Source organism: Ranitomeya variabilis, chromosome 1 (assembly GCF_051348905.1).
Source record: "Ranitomeya variabilis isolate aRanVar5 chromosome 1, aRanVar5.hap1, whole genome shotgun sequence".
NCBI classification, from domain to species: Eukaryota; Metazoa; Chordata; class Amphibia; order Anura; family Dendrobatidae; genus Ranitomeya; species Ranitomeya variabilis.
In genome coordinates, this window is record NC_135232.1 from 116479764 (window position 1) to 116500127 (window position 20364).

The 20364-nt window shown below is 46.4% G+C and overlaps 1 protein-coding gene across 3 annotated transcripts in view; it reads left to right on the forward strand.

Annotated features, from left to right (window-relative positions):
• PPIH (peptidylprolyl isomerase H) overlaps positions 1-20364 on the forward strand; it is a 97989-nt gene that overhangs the window by 54460 nt on the left and 23165 nt on the right. The gene's annotated exons all lie outside the window — the stretch shown is intronic.

Sequence of the window (20364 nt, forward strand, 5' to 3'; positions counted from 1 at the left end):
TCACCACTTAGATAAAAAATAACCTAGACGTGTTTGGTGTCTATGAACTCGTAATGACCTGGAGAATCATAATGGCAGGTCAGTTTTAGGCTGTGTGCACACGTTGCAGATTTGGGTGCAGAATTTTCTGCACAAAATCTGCATCTCCTTGCAGAAAACGCCGCTGCGTTTTGGATGCATTTTTTTAACGTTTTTTTCATGTTTTTTACGCGGTTTTGATGCGGGTTTTTTGTGTGGTTTTGATGCAGTTCTTGGTGCGTTGTTTTTTGCATGTTTTTTGTGCATTTTTGTATGCGTTTTTGAAAGCTAAATAAAGATGTATTATTGAACAAAAAAAAAAGATTTGTGATATCATTATTGTCCAACCCACACTTAATTACACACAGATAGATATATAGATGATAGATGAAATGGATAGACAGAGCTACATATAGATAGATCTATAGATGCATACATCTACCTATTCCTATATCTATCTATAGATATATCTGGATAGATATATCTATCGATAGATGTATGGATAGTGTAGGGTGCGTGTCCACTGTCCGGATTACATCCGAATTAGCTGCAGATTGGATGCTGCGTACTTGTAGTCCCATCGGATGATGCCTGCACACACACCCCAAAAGACCCCCCGCACAGCCCCGTACACACCCGAACAGTCCCGCACACACACGAACAGCCAGGCACTCACCCGAACAGTCCTGCACACACCCGAGCAGTCCCGCACACACCCGAGCAGTCCCGCACACACCCGAACAGTCCCGCACACACCCGAACAGTCCCGCACACACCCGAACAGTCCCGCACACACCCGAACAGTCCCGCACACACCCGAACAGCCAGGCACACACCCGAGCAGTCCCGCGCACACCCGAACAGTCCCGCGCACACCCGAACAGTCCCGCGCACACCCGAACAGTCCCGCGCACACCCGAACAGTCCCGCGCACACCCGAACAGTCCCGCGCACACCCGAACAGTCCCGCGCACACCCGAACAGTCCCGCGCACACCCGAACAGTCCCGCACACACCCGAACAGTCCCGCACACACCCGAACAGTCCCGCACACACCCGAACAGTCCCGCACACACCCGAACAGTCCCGCACACACCCGAACAGTCCCGCACACACCCGAACAGTCCCGCACACACCCGAACAGTCCCGCACACACCCGAACAGTCCCGCACACACCCGAACAGTCCCGCACACACCCGAACACACCTGAACAGTCCCGCACAGTGCCGCACACATCCGAACAGCCCGCAGACCCCGTCTGCACACGCACACCGTCACCGCCCACACACTTCCCTCCTCCCGAACTGCAGCGTTTCTCGGACCCACATCCGCATCTAAACTGCACATCTTTTTTACATCTGCGGTTTTGCTGCGGATGTGCCTGACTTAATGAAAGTCTAAAGGTGCATAAACGCTGCAGATCCGCACAAAAGAAGTGACATGCTGCGAGAAAATGTTCACAACAAGTCTGCGGCTTCCATAGACTTACATTGGTTGTGCACTACACTGCGGATTTGATGCAATTCTGTGCGGCAAAAAATGCTGCGGATCTGCAATCAAATCCGCAACGTGTGCACACAGCCTTAGCATTTAGTGAACCTAGCAAAAAAGCCAAGCAAAAAACAAGTGTGGGATTGCACTTTTTTTGGAATTTCATCGCACTTTGACTTTTTTTCACATTTTCTGTTAAACGACATGGTAAAACCAATGGTGTCGTTCAAAAGTAGAACTTGTCCCGCAAAAGACAAGCCCTCACATGGCCATATTGAGGGAAAAATTATGGCTCTGGAAAGAAGGGGAGCGATAAACGAAAACAAAAAAGCTCCAGGGGTGAAGGGGTTTAGAAGCATGGATATGGACATATCTATGGAAATAGACATAGATATATCTGTATGTATCGATCTATCCATCCCATATCTATCTGTCTGTCTATCTATCTATCCATCCATCTATCCATCTATCCGTGTGTAATGGAGTGTGGGTTGGACAAATGTAAAAGAGGAGGTTGGACAGAAATGACATCACAAATCTTTTTGAAGACAGAGGAGGGAGAGGAGGGAGGGGTTGGGGTGTGTTTTGGAGTGGGTGTGCCAGGTGCAGAGTTACAGGCGAGTGCAATGCATCATGGAACTTGTAGTATTAGAGCACAATAACTCAGGAGAAAGGAAGTTGTCGATTAACCCCATGAGAGCTGGATCCAGCACTGAAGATGTGCTTCTACAGCATGATAAAAGGTAATATTGCTAAAATAAAGACAGTGGATGTTTTCAGTGGCACATAATAGCAAGGTTTATGAAAAAAAAAAAAAAAGTTTATTGTAGTGGACAACTTCTTTAATGTACATGTTCATCACATTCAGCCGGCATCTGCATCTAACAGCTGAGCTGTTAACCCTTTAAATGACAGTGACATTTCAAGCACACATAACACAAAACATATGGAAGTCTTGTTTGGAGGCAGCTTCCTGTGATCGAGAGGTACGCAGACATGGAAGCCTTCGTGATCATTGGGGGAACTATGCAGCTGCACATTTCTATCTCCTGCTGCACAACACTGATCAGTCTTCATGGTGCACGACAGGAGGTGAAGCTGCCTGGACTTTTTTCACATGCCTTGCTGAAGGACTGTCGCAGTTCGGTAGCAGGATATCCCGGGGCTCTTTCGCTATCACTCAAGTTAGGGAGCGCCCTAGTCTATCCCTACTCCCTGCATTAGTTCTGATGGTGACAATGCTGTGGCCCTGTGCCTTGCTGTGCTCAAATATCAGCCCTGATCTGTCCCCTCCCCCATCTAGGGACTTGGTGAGTAGGGTTGGTAGTAGTAGCAGTAGCAAGGGAAGATGTACAGGAATAAATTAAAATACCAATCCTACAAATACTCACAAACAACAGAGTGGAACACCGGGGAGTAAAGGAAGCACAAACAAAATAGGCGAGGATGAGGATGTCCACACAGACAAAACTCCAAGCCACAGCCTTCTGAGAAACACTCCAAAACGCCTCCTTAAACAACCAACTCCAGAACCAAACAGTGTGAACTAACACTGGCAATCTCAGGAGACCAGAGATGAGTATATATAGCAGAGGGGAGTGGCAACACTGAACAGCTGAGACCATCAAAGCAGAGAAGTTTCTGAAGCTCTAAACTAAACAAATTAACCCTTGCACTGCTAGCAAGGAAAAACCCGCACTATTCATTATGAAGATGAAGTGCTTCTAACCAGTGCAGGGTGTACGTGAAGTCAGACGTTGCCGTCTTCTGGCCCCTCTCTGTCGCGGGATAACCATGACAAGGACCTTTCAGGTAATGTGATCAGTCACATGCCAGGAAAGAGCTTCAAAATCTGGTAATAAATACATTTCACTTAAAGGGAACCTGTCACCCCCCCACCAGGCGTTTGAAACTAAAATAGCCACCTTGTGCAGCAGTAATGCTGCATTCTGACAAGGTGGCTCTTTTAGTTCTGGGTGCTGTAACTGCAGAAATAATCCGTTTTGTAATTTGTCAGAAAATACCTTTCTTCAGTCAAGGAGGCAGGCCTTTCCCCCCTGCTGCAGACGCCACACAGCCGTCACTCAAGTCTTCTTGGCGTCGGGCGCCACCTCCTCAGCTCTGTTTTGAAATGGGGTGGCGCCTGCGCTCTTTTCTCCTGCCTTGGGCAGGCGCAGTGAGCGCTGCCCGTCTGTCCTCATATGCAGTCTAGCTGACTGCACCTGTGCGGCCGCCCTGCCTGTGAATCAAAGCCCCGCAGTGTCTTCTGATTTATTCACATTGCGGGGTGGGGATTCACAGGCAGGGCGGCCGCGCAGGCGCAGTCAGCTAGACTGCATATGAGCACAGAGGACGGGCAGCGCTCACTGCGCCTGCCCAAGGCAGGAGAAAAGAGCGCAGGCGCCGGCTCATTTCAAAACAGCGCTGAGGAGGCGGCGCCTGGCGCCAAGAAGACTTGAGCGACGGCTGTGTGGCGTCTGCAGCGGAGGGAAAGGCCTGCCTCCTTGACTGAAGAAAGGTATTTTCTGACAAATTACAAAGCGGATTATTTCTGCAGTTACAGCACCCAGAACTAAAAGAGCCACCTTGTCAGAATGCAGCATTACTGCTGCACAAGGTGGCTCTTTTAGTTTCAAACGCCTGGGGGGGGTGACAGGTTCCCTTTAAACTCAGAGTGTGTGTATAGAAGAGCCAAGTGTGTCTATATATGTAAGAAAGCTGTGTGTATGTAGAAGAGTACTGTGTGTGTAGATATATATATATATATATATATATATATATATATATATTAGTACAGACCAAAAGTTTGGACACACCTTCTCATTTAAAGATTTTTCTGTTCTGTATTTTCATTACTATGAAAATTGTAAATTCACACTGAAGGCTGTCATGAATCCCCAATGGCTAGGGATAGCACAGGACAAGCAAAGTACAAATAATTAACGGACGAGCTCTAGGGTGATGGAACCTGGGCTGACCGCTGCCCTACGCCTGACAAACGCAACTAGAGATAGCCAGGGAGCGTGCCTACGTTGGTTCTAGACGCCACGCACCAGCCTAAGAGCTAACTAGTACTGCAGAGAGAATAAGACCTCACTTGCCTCCAGAGGAATGAACCCCAAAAGATATAGTTGCCCCCTCACATGTATTGACGGTGAAATGAGAGGAAGGCACACACATAGAGATGATATATATAGCTTTAGCAAATTGAGGCCCGCTGTAAACTAGAAAGCAGAAAGATACAAAAGGGGACTGAGCGGTCAGCAAAAAACCCTAATCAAAAATACCATCCTGAGATTACAAGAACCCATGTGCCAACTCATGGCACATGGGGAGAACCTCAGTCCACTAGAGCTACCAGCTAGCATAGAGACATAATAAGCCAGCTGGACAAAAAAACAAACAACTGAAAATCAGCACTTAGCTTATCCTGAAAGATCTGGGAGCAGGTAGGCAGGAACCAAACAGAGCACATCTGAATACATTGATAGCCGGCAAGGGAATGACAGAAAGGCCAGGTAAAATAGGAAACACCCAGCCTCTGATGGACAGGTGGAAACCAAAGGCCGCAACCCACCAAAGTCACCCAGTACCAGCAGCAACCACCAGAGGGAGCCCACAAACAGAATCCACAACAGTACCCCCCCCTTGAGGAGGGGTCACCGAACCCTCACGAGAACCCCCAGGGCGATCAGGGTGAGCTCTATGGAAGGCGCGGACCAAATCAGTCGCATGAACATCGGAGGCGACCACCCAGGAATTATCCTCCTGACCATAACCCTTCCACTTAACCAAATACTGGAGTTTGCGTCTGGAAACACGAGAATCCAAGATCTTCTCAACAACATACTCCAATTCTCCCTCCACCAGCACCGGAGCAGGAGGCTCAACCGAAGGAACAACGGGTACCTCATACCTCCGCAACAACGACCGATGGAACACATTATGAATAGCAAACGATGCTGGGAGATCCAAACGAAAAGATACAGGGTTAAGAATCTCCGAGATCCTATAAGGACCGATGAACCGAGGCTTGAACTTAGGAGAAGAGACCTTCATAGGGACAAAACGAGAAGACAACCACACCAAATCCCCAACAAGAAGTCGGGGACCCACGCGGCGACGGCGATTAGCAAACTGCTGAGTCTTCTCCTGAGATAACTTCAAATTGTCCACCACCTGATTCCAAATCTGATGTAGCCTGTCCACCACCACGTCCACTCCAGGACAATCCGAAGACTCCACCTGACCAGAGGAAAAACGAGGATGAAACCCCGAATTACAAAAAAAAGGAGAGACCAACGTGGCAGAACTAGCCCGATTATTAAGAGCAAATTCGGCCAGTGGCAAAAAAGCAACCCAGTCATCTTGATCAGCAGAAACAAAACACCTCCTGATGAACGGGAGTCATGCGCATGGTCACTTGTGTCCAGTACTGCGGTTTATTCATAGCCAATGGTGTAGAGTCAATTCCCTTCAGAGGAATAGGAACTTCCAGAGGCTCCAGACTAAAACCGCAGCGTTTAGCAAATGACCAATCCATAAGACTCAGGGCAGCGCCCGAATCCACATAGGCATCGACGGAAATGGAAGACAGTGAAAAAATCAGAGTCACAGACAAAATGAACCTAGGCTGCAGAGTACCAATGGCAAAAGATTTATCAACCCTCCCTTTTTGTGCGTTTAGAGCATGCTGATATAACATGAGCTGAATCACCACAATAAAAACACAATCCATTTTTCCGCCTATAATTTTGCCGTTCACTTCTGGACTGAATTCTATCACATTGCATAGTCTCAGGTGCCTGTTCAGAAGACACCGCCAACTGGTGCACGGGTTTGCGCTCCCGTAAACGCCGATCAATCTGAATGGCCATAGCCATAGACTCAGTCAGACCTGTAGGCGTAGGGAACCCCACCATAATATCCTTAATGGCCTCAGAAAGACCATTTCTGAAGTTTGCAGCCAGGGCGCACTCATTCCACTGAGTAAGCACCGACCATTTCCGAAATTTTTGACAATATATTTCCGCTTCATCATGCCCCTGAGAGAGGGCTAATAAAGCCTTTTCAGCCTGAATCTCCAGGTTAGGTTCCTCATAGAGCAATCCCAATGCCAGAAAAAACGCATCCACACTGAGCAATGCAGGATCCCCTGGTGCCAATGCAAATGCCCAATTCTGAGGGTCGCCCCGCAGGAAAGATATTACAATCCTGACCTGTTGAGCAGGGTCTCCAGAGGAGCGAGATTTTAAAGAAAGAAACAATTTACAATTGTTCCTGAAATTCAGGAAGGTAGATCTATCTCCAGAAAAGAACTCTGGAATAGGAATTCTAGGTTCAGACATGGGAGTGTGAACAACAAAATCCTGTATGTTTTGAACTTTTGCCGCGAGATTACTCAGGCTGGAAGCCAAACTCTGGACATCCATGTTAAACAGCTAAGATCAGAGCCATTCAAGGGTTAAGAGGAGGTAAGAAGCAGCTAGACAGCAATTAAGGGCTAGGCAGCAAAACTCTGAAGGGAAAAAAAAAAATTTCCCTTAAACACTTCTATTTCTCCTGCTTCAGCCCAAAATATTAACACTTTGTGGGCCGGCTATACTGTCATGAATCCCCAATGGCTAGGGATAGCACAGGACAAGCAAAGTACAAATAATTAACGGACGAGCTCTAGGGTGATGGAACCTGGGCTGACCGCTGCCCTACGCCTGACAAACGCAACTAGAGATAGCCAGGGAGCGTGCCTACGTTGGTTCTAGACGCCACGCACCAGCCTAAGAGCTAACTAGTACTGCAGAGAGAATAAGACCTCACTTGCCTCCAGAGGAATGAACCCCAAAAGATATAGTTGCCTGTTGTGAATTTGGATTCTGGGCTCCCCCGGTGGCTTCTGGTGGAATTGAACTGGTGTCTTCATCTTCTCTGTTCACCTGTTCCCATCAAGATGTGGGAGTCGCTATATAACCTTGCTGCTCTGTTAGTTTCTTGCCGGTCAACAATGTTATCAGAAGCCTCTCTGTGCTTGTTCCTGCTCCTAGACAACTACTAGATAAGTTGGACTCTTGTCCATGTTTGTTTTTGCATTTTTGTTCCAGTTCACAGCTGTAGTTTCGTTACTGTGTCTGGAAAGCTCTTGTGAACAGGAATTGCCACTCTGGTGTTATGAGTTAAGGCCAGAGTCTTAAAGTAATTTCTGGATGGTGTTTTTGATAGGGTTTTCAGCTGACCATGAAAGTGTCCTTTCTGTCTTCTGCTATGTAGTAAGTGGACCTCAAATTTGCTAAACCTATTTTCATACTACGTTTGTTATTTCATCTCAACTCACCGCCAATACATGTGGGGGGCCTCTGTCTCCTTTCGGGGTATTTCTCTAGAGGTGAGCTAGGACTAATATTTTCCTCTGCTAGCTTTATTTAGTCCTCCGGCTGGTGCTGGGCATCTAGAATCAACGTAGGCATGCTACCCGGCCACTGCTAGTTGTGCGTTAGGTTTAGTTCATGGTCAGCTCAGTTCCCATCTTCCAAGAGCTAGTTCCTATATATGCTTATGCTATGTTCTCTTGCCATTGAGATCATGACAGTTTGACCGGCCCGCAAAGTGTTAATTGTTTGGGCTGAAGCAGGAGAAAAAGAAGTGTTGAAGGGAATTTTTTTTTTTTTTTTTTTTTTTTTCCCCTCAGAGTTTTGCTGCCTAGCCCTTAATTGCTGTCTAGCTGCTTCTTACCTCCTCTTAACCCTTGAATGGCTCTGTGTCCACCTGTTTGTAATGGATCTTCAGAGTGTAACTGCAGGTTTGAATAATCTCGCCACGAAGGTACAAAATTTGCAAGATTCTGTTTGTCATGCACCTGTATCTGAGCCGAGAATTCCTTGGCCGGAATTTTTCTCGGGGAATAGATCCGGGTTTCAGAATTTTCGAAATAATTGCAAATTATTTTTGTCCCTGAAATCTCGCTCTGCCGGAGACCCTGCACAGCAGGTCAGGATTGTGATTTCCTTGCTCCGGGGCGACCCTCAAGACTGGGCTTTTTCATTGACACCAGGGGATCCTGCGTTGCTCAATGTGGATGCGTTTTTTCTGGCCTTGGGGTTGCTTTATGACGAACCTCATTTGGAGCTTCAGGCAGAAAAAACTTTGATGTCCCTATCTCAGGGGCAAGATGAAGCGGAAATTTACTGCCAAAGATTCCGTAAATGGTCTGTGCTTACTCAGTGGAATGAGTGCGCCCTGGCGGCGACTTTCAGAGAGGGTCTCTCTGATGCCATTAAGGATGTTATGGTGGGGTTCCCTGTGCCTGCGGGTCTGAATGAGTCCATGACAATGGCTATTCAGATCGATAGGCGTTTGCGGGAGCGCAAACCAGTGCACCATCTGGCGGTGTCCACTGAGAAGTCGCCAGAGAGTATGCAGTGTGATAGAATTCTGTCCCGAAGCGAGCGGCAGAATTTTAGACGGAAAAATGGGTTGTGTTTCTATTGTGGTGATTCTACTCATGTTATATCAGCATGCTCTAAGCGCACTAAAAAGCTTGGTAAATCTGTTTCCATTTGCACCTTACCGTCTAAATTTATTCTATCTGTGACCCTGATTTGCTCTTTGTCATCTATTACCACGGACGCCTATGTCGACTCTGGCGCCGCTTTGAGTCTTATGGATTGGTCCTTTGCCAAACGCTGTGGGTATGATTTAGAGCCTTTGGAGACTCCTATTCCTCTGAAGGGGATTGACTCCACCCCATTAGCTAATAATAAACCACAATACTGGACACAAGTAACTATGCGTATTAATCCGGATCACCAGGAGATTATTCGCTTTTTGGTGCTGTATAATCTACATGATGATTTGGTGCTAGGATTGCCTTGGCTGCAATCTCACAACCCAGTCCTCGACTGGAGAGCTATGTCTGTGTTGAGCTGGGGATGTAAGGGGGCTCATGGGGATGTACCTGTGGTTTCCATTTCATCATCCATTCCCTCTGAAATTCCTGAGTTCCTGTCTGACTATCGTGACGTCTTTGAAGAATCCAAGCTTGGTTCGTTACCTCCGCACCGAGAGTGCGATTGTGCCATAGATTTAATCCCGGGTAGTAAATACCCAAAGGGTCGTTTATTTAATCTGTCTGTGCCTGAACATGCTGCTATGCGAGAATATATAAAGGAGTCCTTGGAAAAGGGACATATTCGTCCATTGTCATCTCCCTTAGGAGCCGGTTTTTTCTTTGTGTCAAAAAAAGACGGCTCTTTGAGACCATGTATTGATTATCGGCTTTTGAATAAAATCACTGTTAAATATCAATACCCATTGCCGTTGCTGACTGATTTGTTTGCTCGCATAAAGGGGGCCAAGTGGTTCTCTAAGATTGACCTTCGTGGGGCGTATAATTTGGTGCGAATCAGGCAGGGGGATGAGTGGAAAACCGCATTTAATACGCCCGAGGGCCACTTTGAGTATTTAGTGATGCCTTTTGGTCTTTCTAATGCTCCGTCAGTTTTCCAGTCCTTTATGCATGATATTTTTCGCGATTATTTGGATAAATTTATGATTGTGTATCTGGATGATATTCTGATTTTTTCGGATGACTGGGACTCTCATGTCCAGCAAGTCAGGAGGGTTTTTCAGGTTTTGCGGTCTAATTCTTTGTGTGTGAAGGGTTCTAAGTGTGTTTTTGGGGTACAGAGGATTTCCTTTTTGGGATATATTTTTTCCCCCTCTTCCATTGAAATGGATCCTGTCAAGGTTCAAGCTATTTGTGATTGGACGCAGCCCTCTTCTCTTAAGAGTCTTCAGAAATTTTTGGGCTTTGCTAACTTTTATCGTCGATTTATTGCTGGTTTTTCGGATATTGCTAAACCATTGACCGATTTGACTAAGAAGGGTGCTGATGTTGCTGATTGGTCCCCTGATGCTGTGGAGGCCTTTCGGGAGCTTAAGCGCCGTTTTTCCTCTGCCCCTGTGTTGCGTCAGCCTGATGTTGCTCTACCTTTTCAGGTTGAGGTCGACGCTTCTGAGATCGGAGCTGGGGCAGTGTTGTCGCAGAAAAGTTCTGACTGCTCCGTGATGAGGCCTTGTGCCTTCTTTTCCCGTAAGTTTTCGCCCGCTGAGCGGAATTATGATGTTGGGAATCGGGAGCTTTTGGCCATGAAGTGGGCTTTTGAGGAGTGGCGCCATTGGCTTGAGGGGGCCAGACATCAGGTGGTGGTATTGACTGACCACAAAAATTTGATTTATCTTGAGACCGCCAGGCGCCTGAATCCTAGACAGGCGCGCTGGTCATTATTTTTCTCTCGGTTTAATTTTGTGGTGTCATACCTACCGGGTTCTAAGAATGTTAAGGCGGATGCCCTTTCTAGGAGTTTTGAGCCTGACTCGCCTGGTAACTCTGAGCCCACAGGTATCCTTAAGGATGGAGTGGTATTGTCAGCCGTTTCTCCAGACCTGCGGCGGGCCTTGCAGGAGTTTCAGGCGGATAGACCTGATCGTTGCCCACCTGATAAACTGTTTGTTCCTGATGATTGGACCAGTAGAGTCATCTCTGAGGTTCATTCTTCTGCGTTGGCAGGTCATCCTGGCATTTTTGGTACCAGGGATTTGGTGGCAAGGTCCTTCTGGTGGCCTTCCCTGTCACGAGATGTGCGAGGCTTTGTGCAGTCTTGTGACGTTTGTGCTCGGGCCAAGCCTTGTTGTTCTCGGGCTAGTGGATTATTGTTGCCCTTGCCTATTCCTAAGAGGCCTTGGACGCACATCTCGATGGATTTTATTTCAGATCTGCCTGTTTCTCAGAAGATGTCTGTCATCTGGGTGGTGTGTGACCGTTTTTCTAAGATGGTCCATTTGGTTCCTCTGCCCAAGTTACCTTCTTCTTCCGAGTTGGTTCCTCTGTTTTTTCAAAATGTTGTTCGTTTGCATGGTATTCCTGAGAATATCGTTTCTGACAGAGGGACCCAATTCGTGTCTAGATTTTGGCGGGCATTCTGTGCTAGGATGGGCATAGATTTATCTTTTTCGTCCGCTTTCCATCCTCAGACGAATGGCCAGACCGAGCGGATTAATCAGACCCTGGAGACATATCTGAGGTGTTTTGTGTCTGCTGACCAGGATGATTGGGTTGCTTTTTTGCCATTGGCGGAGTTCGCTCTCAATAATCGGGCCAGCTCTGCCACTTTGGTGTCCCCGTTTTTCTGTAATTCGGGGTTTCATCCTCGATTTTCCTCTGGTCAGGTGGAATCTTCGGATTGTCCTGGAGTGGATGCTGTGGTGGAGAGATTGCATCAGATCTGGGGGCAGGTGGTGGACAATTTGAGGTTGTCCCAGGAGAAGACTCAGCTTTTTGCCAACCGCCACCGTCGTGTTGGTCCTCGGCTTTCTGTTGGGGATTTGGTGTGGTTGTCTTCTCGTTTTGTCCCTATGAGGGTCTCTTCTCCTAAGTTTAAGCCTCGGTTTATCGGCCCGTATAAGATATTGGAGATTCTTAACCCTGTTTCCTTCCGTTTGGACCTCCCTGCATCCTTTTCTATTCATAACGTTTTTCATCGGTCATTATTGCGCAGGTATGAGGTACCGGTTGTGCCTTCCGTTGAGCCTCCTGCTCCGGTGTTGGTTGAGGGTGAGTTGGAGTACGTTGTGGAGAAAATCTTAGACTCTCGTGTTTCCAGACGGAGACTCCAGTATCTGGTCAAGTGGAAGGGATACGGCCAGGAGGATAATTCTTGGGTGAATGCATCTGATGTTCATGCCTCCGATCTGGTTCGTGCCTTTCATAGGGCCCATCCTGATCGCCCTGGTGGTTCTGGTGAGGGTTCGGTGCCCCCTCCTTGAGGGGGGGGTACTGTTGTGAATTTGGATTCTGGGCTCCCCCGGTGGCTTCTGGTGGAATTGAACTGGTGTCTTCATCTTCTCTGTTCACCTGTTCCCATCAAGATGTGGGAGTCGCTATATAACCTTGCTGCTCTGTTAGTTTCTTGCCGGTCAACAATGTTATCAGAAGCCTCTCTGTGCTTGTTCCTGCTCCTAGACAACTACTAGATAAGTTGGACTCTTGTCCATGTTTGTTTTTGCATTTTTGTTCCAGTTCACAGCTGTAGTTTCGTTACTGTGTCTGGAAAGCTCTTGTGAACAGGAATTGCCACTCTGGTGTTATGAGTTAATGCCAGAGTTTTAAAGTAATTTCTGGATGGTGTTTTTGATAGGGTTTTCAGCTGACCATGAAAGTGTCCTTTCTGTCTTCTGCTATGTAGTAAGTGGACCTCAAATTTGCTAAACCTATTTTCATACTACGTTTGTTATTTCATCTCAACTCACCGCCAATACATGTGGGGGGCCTCTGTCTCCTTTCGGGGTATTTCTCTAGAGGTGAGCTAGGACTAATATTTTCCTCTGCTAGCTTTATTTAGTCCTCCGGCTGGTGCTGGGCATCTAGAATCAACGTAGGCATGCTACCCGGCCACTGCTAGTTGTGCGTTAGGTTTAGTTCATGGTCAGCTCAGTTCCCATCTTCCAAGAGCTAGTTCCTATATATGCTTATGCTATGTTCTCTTGCCATTGAGATCATGACAGTTGCCCCCTCACATGTATTGACGGTGAAATGAGAGGAAGGCACACACATAGAGATGATATATATAGCTTTAGCAAATTGAGGCCCGCTGTAAACTAGAAAGCAGAAAGATACAAAAGGGGACTGAGCGGTCAGCAAAAAACCCTAATCAAAAATACCATCCTGAGATTACAAGAACCCATGTGCCAACTCATGGCACATGGGGAGAACCTCAGTCCACTAGAGCTACCAGCTAGCATAGAGACATAATAAGCCAGCTGGACAAAAAAACAAACAACTGAAAATCAGCACTTAGCTTATCCTGAAAGATCTGGGAGCAGGTAGGCAGGAACCAAACAGAGCACATCTGAATACATTGATAGCCGGCAAGGGAATGACAGAAAGGCCAGGTAAAATAGGAAACACCCAGCCTCTGATGGACAGGTGGAAACCAAAGGCCGCAACCCACCAAAGTCACCCAGTACCAGCAGCAACCACCAGAGGGAGCCCACAAACAGAATCCACAACAGAAGGCATCAAAACTATGAATTAACACATGTGGCATTATATACTTAACAAAAAAGTGTGAAACAACTGAAAAATGTCTTATATTCTACGTTCTTCAAAGTAGCCACCTTTTGCTTTGATGACTGCTTTGCACACTCTTGGCATTCTCTTGATGAGCTTCAAGATGTAGTCACCGGGAGTGGTTTTCACTTCACAGGTATGCCCTGTCATGTAATAAGTGGGATTTCTTGCCTTATAAATGGGGTTGGGACCATCAGTTGTGTTGTGCAGAAGTCTGGTGGATACACAGCTGATAGGCCTACTGAATAGACTGTTAGAATTTGTATTATGGCAAGAAAAAAGCAGCTAAGTAAAGAAAAACGAGTGGCCATCATTACTTTAAGAAATGAAGGTCAGTCAGTCCGAAAAATTGGGAAAACTTTGAAAGTGTCCCCAAGTGCAGTTGCAAAACCATCAAGTGCTACAAAGAAACTGGCTCGCATGAGGACCGCCCCAGGAAAGGAAGACCAAGAGTCACCTCTGCTTCTGAGGATAAGTTTATCCGAGTCACCAGCCTCAGAAATCGCAGGTTAACAGCAGCTCAGATTAGAGACCAGGTCAATGCCACACAGAGTTCTAGCAGCAGACACATCTCTACAACAACTGTTAAGAGGAGACTTTGTGCAGAAGGCCTTCATGGTAAAATAGCTGCTAGGAAACCGCTGCTAAGGACAGGCAACAAGCAGAAGAGACTTGTTTGGGCTAAAGAACACAAGGAATGGACATTAGACCAGTGGAAATCTGTGCTTTGGTCTGATGAGTCCAAATTTGAGATCTTTGGTTCCAACCACCGTGTCTTTGTACGACGCAGAAAAGGTGAACGGATGGACTCTACATGCCTGGTTCCCACTGTGAAGCATGGAGATGGTGTGGGGGTGCTTTGCTGGTGATACTGTTGGGAATTTATTCAAAATTGAAGGCATACTGAACCAGCATGGCTACCACAGCATCTTGAAGCGGCATGCTATTCCATCCGGTTTACGTTTAGTTGGACCATCATTTATTTTTCAACAGGACAATGACCCCAAACACACCTCCAGGCTGTGTAAGGGCTATTTGACCAAGAAGGAGAGTGATGGGGTGCTACGCCAGTTGACCTGGCCTCCACAGTCACCAGACTTGAACCCAATCGAGATGGTTTGGGGTGAGCTGGACAACAGAGTGAAGGCAAAAGGGCCAACAAGTGCTAACCATCTCTGGGAACTCCTTCAAGATTGTTGGAAGACCATTTCCGGTGACTACCTCTTGAAGCTCATCAAGAGAATGCCAAGAGTGTGCAAAGCAGTCATCAAAGCAAAAGGTGGCTACTTTGAAGAACCTAGAATATAAGACATAATTTTAGTTGTTTCACACTTTTTTGTTAAGTATATAATTCCACATGTGTTAAAGGGCCACTGTCACCCCCCCCCAGCCGTTATAAACTAAAAGAGCCACCTTGTGCAGCAGTAATGCTGCAGTCTAACAAGGTGGCTCTTTTAGTTTTTGATTCATTTATTACCTCAATAAAGCGTTTTAAAAATTGGCCACAAATACCAGATATTGTACCGGGAGGCGGTCCGAATCGTCCTCTATCAATCTCCCAACTGCCGTCACTCTTCTCTTCAGGGGCGATGGTCGCCGCCCCCTTCGCGCTGTTGCTTCTTAAATCCGGCGCCTGCGCTGTGCGTGCCTGCCTGGGGCCCGCACTGTGTTATTCATTATGCACAGTGCGGGGCTGGGGTTCCTGGGCATGCGCACTGCGCTTGTCAGACGCTCCCCCGGTCCCCCGCCTTCCAGCATTGCCGGAATATACAGGTTTCATTGCCGACGTTTTGAACAGCCACAAAGAACAACGCTGGAAGGCGGGGGACCGGGGGAGCGTCTGACAAGCGCAGTGCGCATGCCCAGGAACCCCAGCCCCGCACTGTGCATAATGAATAACACAGTGCGGGGCGGGGATTCAGGAACAGGGTGGCCGCACAGGCGCAGTCAGGCACCCTGCGTCTGAGCTGTGACTGACAATGAAGACTGCGCCTGCCCCAGGCAGGCACGCACAGCGCAGGCGCCGGATTTAAGAAGCAACAGCGCGAAGGGGGCGGCGACCATCGCCCCTGAAGAGAAGAGTGACGGCAGTTGGAAGATTCATAGAGGACGATTCGGACCGCCTCCCGGTACAATATCTGGAATTTGTGGCCAATTTTTAAAACGCTTTATTGAGGTAATAAATGAATCAAAAACTAAAAGAGCCACCTTGTTAGACTGCAGCATTACTGCTGCACAAGGTGGCTCTTTTAGTTTATAACGGCTGGGGGGGGGGGGGGGTGACAGCGGCCCTTTATTTCATAGTTTTGATGCCTTCAGTGTGAATTTACTATTTTCATAGTCATGAAAATACAGAAAAATCTTTAAATGAGAAGGTGTGTCCAAACTTTTGGTCTGTACTGTGTATATATATATTGCTTTGTGTATGTAGCAGGGAATTGTGTATGTGTATAGAAGATCTGTGTGTGTGTATGTATAAAAGAGCTGCGTGTAAAAGAGGGCAGTATGTGTATGTAGCAGAGCTGTGTTTATACAACAGAGTGGCGTGTGCAGCAGAGAGTGTACATAATGTGTGTAGAGAAATAACCCCATGAGAGCTGGATCCAGCACTGAAGATGTGCTTCTACAGCATGATAAAAGGTAATATTGCTAAAATAAAGACAGTGGATGTTTTCAGTGGCACATAATAGCAAGGTTTATGAAAAAAAAAAAAGTTTATTGTAGTGGACAACTTCTTTAATGTACATGTTCATCACATTCAGCCGGCATCTGCATCTAACAGCTGAGCTGTTAACCCTTTAAATGACTGACATTTCAAGCACACATAACACAAAACATATGGAAGTCTTGTTTGGAGGCAGCTTCCTGTGATCGAGAGGTACGCAGACATGGAAGCCTTCGTGATCATTGGGGGAACTATGCAGCTGCACATTTCTATCTCCTGCTGCACAACACTGATCAGTCTTCATGGTGCACGACAGGAGGTGAAGCTGCCTGGACTTTTTTCACATGCCTTGCTGAAGGACTGTCGCAGTTCGGTAGCAGGATATCCCGGGGCTCTTTCGCTATCACTCAAGTTAGGGAGCGCCCTAGTCTATCCCTACTCCCTGCATTAGTTCTGATGGTGACAATGCTGTGGCCCTGTGCCTTGCTGTGCTCAAATATCAGCCCTGATCTGTCCCCTCCCCCATCTAGGGACTTGGTGAGTAGGGTTGGTAGTAGTAGCAGTAGCAAGGGAAGATGTACAGGAATAAATTAAAATACCAATCCTACAAATACTCACTCACAAACAACAGAGTGGAACACCGGGGAGTAAAGGAAGCACAAACAAAATAGGCGAGGATGAGGATGTCCACACAGACAAAACTCCAAGCCACAGCCTTCTGAGAAACACTCCAAAACGCCTCCTTAAACAACCAACTCCAGAACCAAACAGTGTGAACTAACACTGGCAATCTCAGGAGACCAGAGATGAGTATATATAGCAGAGGGGAGTGGCAACACTGAACAGCTGAGACCATCAAAGCAGAGAAGTTTCTGAAGCTCTAAACTAAACAAATTAACCCTTGCACTGCTAGCAAAGAAAAACCCGCACTATTCATTATGAAGATGAAGTGCTTCTAACCAGTGCAGGGTGTACGTGAAGTCAGACGTTGCCGTCTTCTGGCCCCTCTCTGTCGCGGGATAACCATGACAAGGACCTTTCAGGTAATGTGATCAGTCACATGCCAGGAAAGAGCTTCAAAATCTGGTAATAAATACATTTCACTTAAAGGGAACCTGTCACCCCCCCCCACCAGGCGTTTGAAACTAAAATAGCCACCTTGTGCAGCAGTAATGCTGCATTCTGACAAGGTGGCTCTTTTAGTTCTGGGTGCTGTAACTGCAGAAATAATCCGTTTTGTAATTTGTCAGAAAATACCTTTCTTCAGTCCTGGAGGCAGGTCTTTCCCCCCTGCTGCAGACGCCACACAGCCGTCACTCAAGTCTTCTTGGCGCCGGGCGCCACCTCCTCAGCTCTGTTTTGAAATGGGGTGGCGCCTGCGCTCTTTTCTCCTGCCTTGGGCAGGCGCAGTGAGCGCTGCCCGTCTGTCCTCATATGCAGTCTAGCTGACTGCACCTGTGCGGCCGCCCTGCCTGTGAATCAAAGCCCCGCAGTGTCTTCTGATTTATTCACATTGCGGGGTGGGGATTCACAGGCAGGGCGGCCGCGCAGGCGCAGTCAGCTAGACTGCATATGAGCACAGAGGACGGGCAGCGCTCACTGCGCCTGCCCAAGGCAGGAGAAAAGAGCGCAGGCGCCGGCTCATTTCAAAACAGCGCTGAGGAGGCGCTGAAAATACAGAAAAATCTTTAAATGAGAAGGTGTGTCCAAACTTTTGGTCTGTACTGTGTATATATATATTGCTTTGTGTATGTAGCAGGGAATTGTGTATGTGTATAGAAGATCTGTGTGTGTGTATGTATAAAAGAGCTGCGTGTAAAAGAGGGCAGTATGTGTATGTAGCAGAGCTGTGTTTATACAACAGAGTGGCGTGTGCAGCAGAGAGTGTACATAATGTGTGTAGAGAAATAAATCTATCAACTTCCTATTCTACCCCAGTTCATTAGCCCCATTACCCCCAAGGGTGGTTTGCACGTTAATGACCGGGCCAATTTTTACAATTCTGACCACTGTCCCTTTATGAGGTTATAACTCTGGAACGCTTCAACGGATCCCTGTGATTCTGACACTGTTTTCCCTTGACATATTGTACTTCATGATAGTGGTAAAATTTCTTTGATATTACTTGCGTTTATTTGTGAAAAAAAATGAAATTTGGCGAAAATTATGTCACACAAAATACTTAATAAGTAACATTTCCCACATGTCTACTTTACATCAGCACAATTTTGGAACCAAACGTTTTTTGTTTTTTTTTGTTAGGGTGTTATAAGGGTTAAAAGTTGACCAGCGATTCCTCATTTTTACAAGACCATTTTTTTTTAGGGAAAACATCACATTTTAAGTCTATATGATAGAAAATACCAAAAAGTGACACCATTCTTAAAACTGCACCCCTCAAGTTGCTCAAAGCCACATTTAATGAGTATATTAACCCTTCAGGTGCTTCACAGGAATTTTTGGAATTTTTTAAAAAAGTGAACATTTAACTTTTACTTCAGCTCCAATTTGTTTTATTTTACCAAGGGTAATAGGAGAAATTGGACCCCAAAAGTTGTACAATTTGTCCTGATAACGTCCATACCCCATATGTGGGGGTAAAACACTGTTCGGGTGCATGGCAGAGCTCGGAAGGGAAGGAGCGCCATTTGACTTTTCAACACAGAATTGGCTGGAATTTAAATCAGACGCTATGTCGCGTTTGGAGAGCCCCTGATGTGCCTAAACAGTGGAAGCCCCCCACAAGTGACACCATTTTGGAGACTAGACCACGTAAGGAACATTTCTAGATATGTGGTGAGCACTTTAAACCCCCAAGTGCTTCACAGACGTTTATAATGTAGAGCCGTAAAAATCAAAAATCATTTTTTTTTTCACAAAAATGAGCTTTTCGCCCCCAATTTTTTATTTTCCCAAGGGTAACAGGAGAAATTAGAGCCCAAAAATTGTTGTGCAATTTGTCCTGAGTTTGCTGATGCCCAATATGTGGGGGTAAACCACTGTTTATGCGCATGGCAGAGCTCGGAAGGGAAGGAGCACCGTTTGACTTTTTCAACGAAGAATTGGCTGGAATTGAGATCAGACGCCATGTCGCATTTGGAGAGCCACTGATATGCTTAAACAGTGGAAATTCCCCAAAAGTGACCCCATTTTGGAAACTAGACCACCTAAGGAACTTATCTAGATGTGTGGTATGCACTTTGAACCCCCAATTGTTTCACTAAAGTTTATAATATAGAGCCGTGAAAATTAAAAAAATAAAAAAAATTCCACAAAAATGATTTTTTACCCCCAGTTTTGTATTTTCCCAAGGGTACCCAGAGAAATTGGACCCCAAAAGTTGTTGTGCAATTTGTCCTAAGTACGCTGATACCCCATATGTGGGAGAAAACTAATGTTTGGGCACACGTCGGGGCTCGGGAGGGAAGAAGTGGCATTATGGAATGGTCTGCGGGCGTCACGTTGCATTTGCAGAGCCCCTAATGTACTTAAACAGTAGAAACCCCCCACAAGTGACCCCATATTGGAAACTAGACCCCCAAGGAACTTATCTGTGTTGTGAGAACTTTGAACCCCCAAGTGTTTAACTAAAGTTTATAACACAGCCGTGAAAATAAAAAAAACATTTTTTTCCCATAAAATTTATTTTTTTATCCCCCAAATTTTTATTTTCCCAAGGATAACAGGAGAAATTGAACCGCAATGATGGAATGGTCTGCGGGCATCACGTTGCATTTGCAGAGCCCCTGATGCCTAAACAGTGGAAACCCCCCCAATTCTAACTCCATCCCTAACCCCAACACACCCCTAACCCTAATCCCAACCATAACCACAACCCTAACCCAAACACACCCCTAATCCCAACCATAACCCTAACCACACCCATAACCCAACCATAAATGTAATCCAAACCCTAACCCCAACTCTAACCCTAAGTTTGGCCCCAACCCTAACCCTAATGGGAAAATGGCAATAAATACATTTTTTTATTTTATTATTTTTCCCTAACTAAGGCGGTGATAAAGGGGGTTTGATTTACTATTTATAGCTGGTTTTTATAGCAGGTTTT